Source organism: Vicia villosa, linkage group LG5 (genome assembly GCF_029867415.1).
Source record: "Vicia villosa cultivar HV-30 ecotype Madison, WI linkage group LG5, Vvil1.0, whole genome shotgun sequence".
Classification (NCBI taxonomy): Eukaryota; Viridiplantae; Streptophyta; class Magnoliopsida; order Fabales; family Fabaceae; genus Vicia; species Vicia villosa.
In genome coordinates, this window is record NC_081184.1 from 22,398,068 (window position 1) to 22,404,346 (window position 6,279).

General features: G+C 36.2%; 1 long non-coding RNA gene across 1 annotated transcript; it reads right to left on the reverse strand.

Annotated features, from left to right (window-relative positions):
• Positions 1-1,024: 1,024 nt before the first annotated feature.
• Positions 1,025-2,810, reverse strand: LOC131606384 (uncharacterized). The gene is made up of 3 exons (XR_009284829.1): positions 2,400-2,810; positions 2,145-2,306; positions 1,025-1,900 (listed from the first exon to the last, which is right to left on the reverse strand). It is a non-coding gene; the product is annotated as an uncharacterized LOC131606384 (long non-coding RNA).
• Between the last annotated feature and the right edge of the window lie 3,469 nt (positions 2,811-6,279).

Consider the following 6,279-nt stretch of genomic DNA (forward strand, 5'->3'; position numbering starts at 1 on the left):
AGTTTGACGAGGAAACAGACCGTTGGAAATTTTCTCTTTATCTGAGATATTGTCCAAACACAACTAAGACCAGTTTCGAGATATGGACATCCGAAACAAGGGGGAGGTTGTTTACCTTTTTCTAAGTATCAACACTTAGTTAAAGAAGATGGATTGCGCATCCTACATTGCCATCCATTCGCCAGAATCCACATCAAGTATTTCTGCAGGAGTTTGTCTCCTCATCCCCCGCCAAGTGCGACAATGGGATCAAATCATGCAAAGATTTTATCATCTCAGGAGAGCCCAAAATTCGGGCATTCTTCGATATTTAAGTCTCTTTTACGCAGGAGAGATCGAGATCTCAATCTCTCTCCCTCCGGATAAAAGAAACTTAAATAGGGGCATCTGTCATACCCTAATTTTTGACCCCCCTGAGATGTCACATCATTGACGTCAGATTCAAAAATGTTTCTTGGTCGGTTTGGAAGCCGTGATCAAGATTTCATTCATTCATTCATTCTTTGCAAAATAATTCATGCTCATGGAGGTTTTCATTTTAAATGCGCCATTGCCATTTGGTTCGATTTAAGAGATTTGCTTGGAAATTGTTTCAAGATTGTTGGCCTATGGACTTGTCATGGTGAAGAAAATTGGTTCATATTGATTATTTGAAAGATGGTAGAAGTTTGAAACAATTCATGGGAATTTTATCAAATTTGCAAGGAATATCTTTTTAGTCCTTTGGTTGAAAGATTATTTCAAGTGATTATTTAAAATCATGAATTCAAAGATTTCAAGTTCAATATTCAACAATTCATGGTGGCAAGAATATGTTTCAAGACTTAAAGTTTCATGCTACTTGAAGGATTTCCCACCATTTTCTATATCAAAGGGAATTGGATTTCTAAAGTCAAAAAAATCATTCAAGAATATTCAAACTTCATGTTTGAATAGCAATTTCATTCAAAGAATTCTAAAAGGAAATTCAAGCATTTTTACAAATGGAGTTCTTTACATGAACAATTCCAAATTTCCAAATGAATTACAAAGTGGACTTCATTCAACTTTCAAGATATTACAACATTCAAAGTTTCATTCATTTTCAAGAATACAAGTTCATACAAATTCTATTGGAATTACAAGAATAAAAGAAAATGCAAAGTTTCTTGAATTCTTCCATCTTCAAGTTTCCATTCTTCAAGTCCAAGTTTCTTCGATTCTTTCTTCAAATCCTCATGTGACATGAAAAAGAAACAAAAAAGGTGGAATTAGCAAGTCTCACAAAAAATAATTCAAGAGGGCCCAAAAGCCCAATTAAAGTCAAAAAGTCAAAAAAAGTCAAAAAGTCAAAGAAAGATATTTTATGTCATAACTACACACTTAGAAGTTACCAATTTTTATGACATAAAAACAACACTATGTCGTGGAACTTGCAAGAAGTTATGAAAGGATCTTTCCATCCCATGTGCATATTCTCCCATGTGCACAAATTTGTGGAACTTGTCTATTAAGCAAACTTAGCATTCAAGGAATTTTTGCAATGATTATTTTAGAAAGAATATTCTTTGCAATGATGAAAACTTAGAAACTAAGTGAGCTTAAGGACTAAGCTTTGGTTCCAAAATGACCAAAATTGTCCTTCATTTTTTTCTCTATATATAGAAGAGAGGCAAACCAATTATGACAAGAAGAAAAGGAGGAGAACACAGAAAAACAGTCTGTAACTTCTAAGTTACATTCTGCAGAAAGTTACAAAGAGTAAGAGGGAGAAGAGAAGCCTTCATACCTCTCTTGCTTGCTGGCAGCTTTTCATCAATGGCTCTAATCTTCGAGCCTCCATAGATGACTCTTCAACATCCTCGCCACAGGTAAGTCTTTCTTCTTTCACTCTGAATATTTACACTAACCATTGTTGTACCTGCAGCAAGTAAAAAAATTCAGCAGCAAACAACAATTCGCAAACGGTTCAGCATCACAGCAAAAATTCACAATAGTTCAGAATTGCAAAACAGCAGCAATTCACAGAAATTTCAAAGGAATAACAACAACATATTTGAAGGTTCAAAAACGTAGCAATTCAACAACAGGGAGTCTATCGATTTTCCAGAAGCAGAAGGAAATCAAAAACGCAAAGACAGAACAGAAGGGAGTTGAATTCGTACCTGTCAAAAGCCGACGCCGGAACTGATTCATCGGACTTGCTCCGATCAGGTTCTTATTCCTTACTTCCTCTTAGAAATTTTGATGCTAGTTTGTTCTTTGTGCTGCACTGATTTGAATACCTGCTTTAATTCACTTGAATTTACTTCCAATTATCATTTAATCTGAAATTGTTGCGGAATATCGAATTCAAATATGGGTGATATGAACTTCAAACCCGGATACATGAATAAGAACAAAAATTATAAGAACCATACCTAGATTTTCGCTTTTGTTCCTCCCATGGCTACCGTAAACGAAATTAAAAGAGGAAGAGGGTCGCCGTAAAAGAGGTTTGTTGTTGTTGTTCTTGTTTTCGTCCCAGCAAGAGAGAGACCGTGAGCGGCGAGTTCGAGAGAGAAACCAGAGAGAGAGCTTTGTCGCCGTTGTTGTTGTTTCGTAGGGAGAGAAATCGAAAGAGAAGTTCTTGTTGTTGTTGCCATGAACGATGGAGAACCAGGAGAGTTGTCGAGAGGAGGAATGTTGTGTTCTTCCATTGTTCATCATCGCGAGACTAAGAGAAGAAGGATCTTATTGTTGCTGTTCCGAAACAAAATCGAGAGAGAAAGGGAGGATTTGTCGTTACTGTTTGTTCCTTTTTTTGCGTGAGATTGAGAGAGGAACAGAAAAGAGGCGCTGCCTCTGTTGGTTTAGGGTTCTCAAACCCAACCCAGCTTATGGTAAGAAGCATGGGCGGATCCGGGTCACCCTGACCCGACCCGGTCCGGCCCAGATTTATTTTTTATTCCAATTCAGCATATTGGGCTTCTCACCCCCAATTTGAATATCCACACCTCTGGTCTATTACTATGTTTTTTTTATTACTAATTATTTCTTTAATTTTCTTTAAAAGGTTTTTTATATATAAAAGATTTAGTATTTTAATTTAATATAGAATCCTAATTTCTTTTATAATCTTTATTAAAAACTCCAAAAATATTTTAGATGCATATTTAAGTTTATGTATTCTAATTATTTTCTTCTCTCATAAAAAAATACAAAAATATCTTTGTTAGATTAATTCCATTTGAATTTGATATTCTCATATTATTTTTATATAGTTAATCATTTAAACTTTATTTGATTACTGTTGCACATTACTGGAATTTTCTCACTTTATCCGAGACTTCGAGATTATGTCTCTGTTGTTCTCTGGATTTGTCTGCTTGTTTGGTCTTCCATTTGCTGTAGAAGTCCTTAAACAATTACTGGAAGATCATGGAATGCTGTAAGCTGTGAGCTTATCCGACGTTTCTATTCTGCTGGTGTGGATGTTCAATAACTATTGAGATCCCAATTTATTCCAAGCATATCACTTGAGGATCAAGGTAACACCTCAAACTCAGAAATCCAATTTCTCATTCTTCGAGGTAAGCCTAAAACTTGTAAAACTGTTTTCATAACAGTAATCATTTCAAATCATTAATCAACTGTTTTCACAATAGTAAATCATTTCAAATCATTTTCAAATTGTTTTTGTAACCAGTACTGTAAAGTACTGGGCCTCTAATAGAGTGTAAGTCCCAAAAACCTTCTCTTCTTAGCTTGTTTTCAAAACTGTATTTTCAAAATCTTCTTTCTGTTTTCAAAACATTCTTCTGGTATTTGAAGGGCATTATTCCCGGTGAAACTCTTCAGATACCTATGTGACCTTTGTCCATCTTCACTTCTTCTGTTTTCAAAACCATTAACTGTTTATCATATATATATTCAACTGTTATCAACAAAACAACAAAAATACTGTCGAGGCTCTGTACATACTTCTTCAATGGCCTCCACTCCATCCAGGTTAGGCTTTACAAGCTTTCAATTTACAGTCTTTATTTAAATTACTGTCAAATATAAACTGTGCATATATTAGTTTAGAACTGCGTTTGAGTATAAACCTTAGGACAGTTAAACTATATATATATATATATTATAGGAATATGACCTAGGATTGAGAATGTCTTCCCGGTGAAGGCTCTTTCCTAATTAGAGATCTGTAGTTCAAACCCCCAAGATGAATTATTCCCGGTGAAACATCTTGGCAAAAACCTTAGAATCCAAATAATAAGACACATCCACCCAAAGAGGAATTATTCCCGGTGAAACCTCTTACCCATTTGCTTAGAGCCAAAATAAGTTCAAAACTACATAGCTTTCTCTTGTGCTATAACAAGGACCCTCGATTAGCCTCCTCTTGGGCTTTGTACAAGGACCCACAGGCTTCTTAAAAGCATTTCCAGCTTCCTCTTGAGCTTGTATACAAGGACCCATCAGGTTTCTTATAAACATAGGAACAGGTCTTTAGTCACCTTTTAGCCTACCCTGGTGAGTTTCTTCCAATTTAAACCAGACTTTAAACAAGCTAAGTTTGTCTCAATTTTGCATTGAGTACACTTTTTGGAATGAGAGACATGGACAGTCTCTGTCACCCTTATCTTCATCAATCTTCCTTAGCAGAGTCTAGGATCCATGTTTGATCATCCTCAGCATGTGTCAGCCTTCATCTTGGGCTTTAAACAAGAAGTCTCCATTAGATAATCTTTCTGCCATTCATATTAACAAAATCCCCTGGAAAGGGTTAGCCTCCAACATCTGTCTAAAATGTCAAAACCCCTGGAAAGGGTTAGCCTCCAAAGTCAATTAATAAAAATGTCAAAAAATAAAGATTCATTTCTCTTAGGAGATAATTTCCCCAAAAGAGTCAAAACCCCTGGAAAGGGTCAGCCTCCAAAAAACATGATAAAGTCAGTCTTTTAACAGACAAATTCACCAGCTGAGTCAAAATCCCTGGAAAGGGTTAGCTTCCAAAGAAAAACAGTCTTTCAATAAATAAAACTTCCTCAGTAGAGTCAAAACCAACAAAAACAGTTAGCCTCAACCTTGGGCTTCATACAAGGCACCCAAACAATAAAACTCCCCTGTCAAGAGTCAGCCTCAACCTTGGGCATTGTACAAGGCAGATAATAGAGTCTCCCCAGTGAGTCCTTCATCACTCAGTAGCCACAACCTTGGGCTTTGTACAAGGCAGATAAACCATATCTTTCATGTGTCAAAGATTCCTAACACTTAGGATCTTTCCTCATATAGTCATCCATACTTAATTCATTTAAGAGTCCGCCACAACCTTGGGCTTTGTACAAGGCAGAAAATAATGTTTTCCCTAGCTACAGTTAGCCACAACCTTGGGCTTTGTACAAGGCACATAAAATAGAGTCATTCATTCAATTATCCTCAACAGTCAGCCACAACCTTGGGCTTTGTACAAGGCACATAAATAGAGTCTCCCTAAGTAGAGTCAGCCTCAATTCTGGGCTTTGTACAGAACACTAAAATACCCTGTAATTAATCCCCAGTGGAGTCATCTCCCAGAGTCAATAATATTAATTAATCAATCAAAAAGCCTCAAGCTTGGGCCTCATACAAGCCAGCTAAAGTCAAATCTTTTATACAGTAGATAGACATAGCTTATCTCTATAGAGAGATATTTTTACTACTCTACCACATTCAAACAAACAAACATTTCATTTCAATTTTAATCAAGTCTCCCATTTAGGATTTTGAAAGGCATGAGCTGGCAGTAAAACCCAGACATGTGGTAACTTTCCCTAATTTGGATGAGCATCTTTCTTTCATTTAAGAGGCATTTGACTGGTATACTTGCACATACACAAGTAAGGTCCCCCTCTTGAATGAAATGAATTCAGTTATTCTGTCACTTCTTTAAATGTTTGTGGTAGAATAGTACAAATACCTCTCTGTAGAGATAATTTCATGTCTCTTTACTGTAAACAGAGATTTAATTCCAAGCTTCAACCTTGAGCTTCAAGCAAGGCACCCAAAAACAATTAATTTCCCTAGTTAGTTCCCCGAACTACATTAAGCTCTGACTTCCACTAGGGATATGTAGGCATGAGGTTCACAAGGAATCTCAGCGAGCTAATAAAATACCAAAAATAGTCAGTCTGTCTATATGTCTGTCTTTCTTTAAATCAATTCAATTCCTTCTCCTAATACAAAGGAGAAACTTTCCCAATCATTAGCAGCAAACACAATCACAATGACACAGAGAAGGTTCCTGTAGAGTACTACAGATATGTAGGGTGTTTAAAC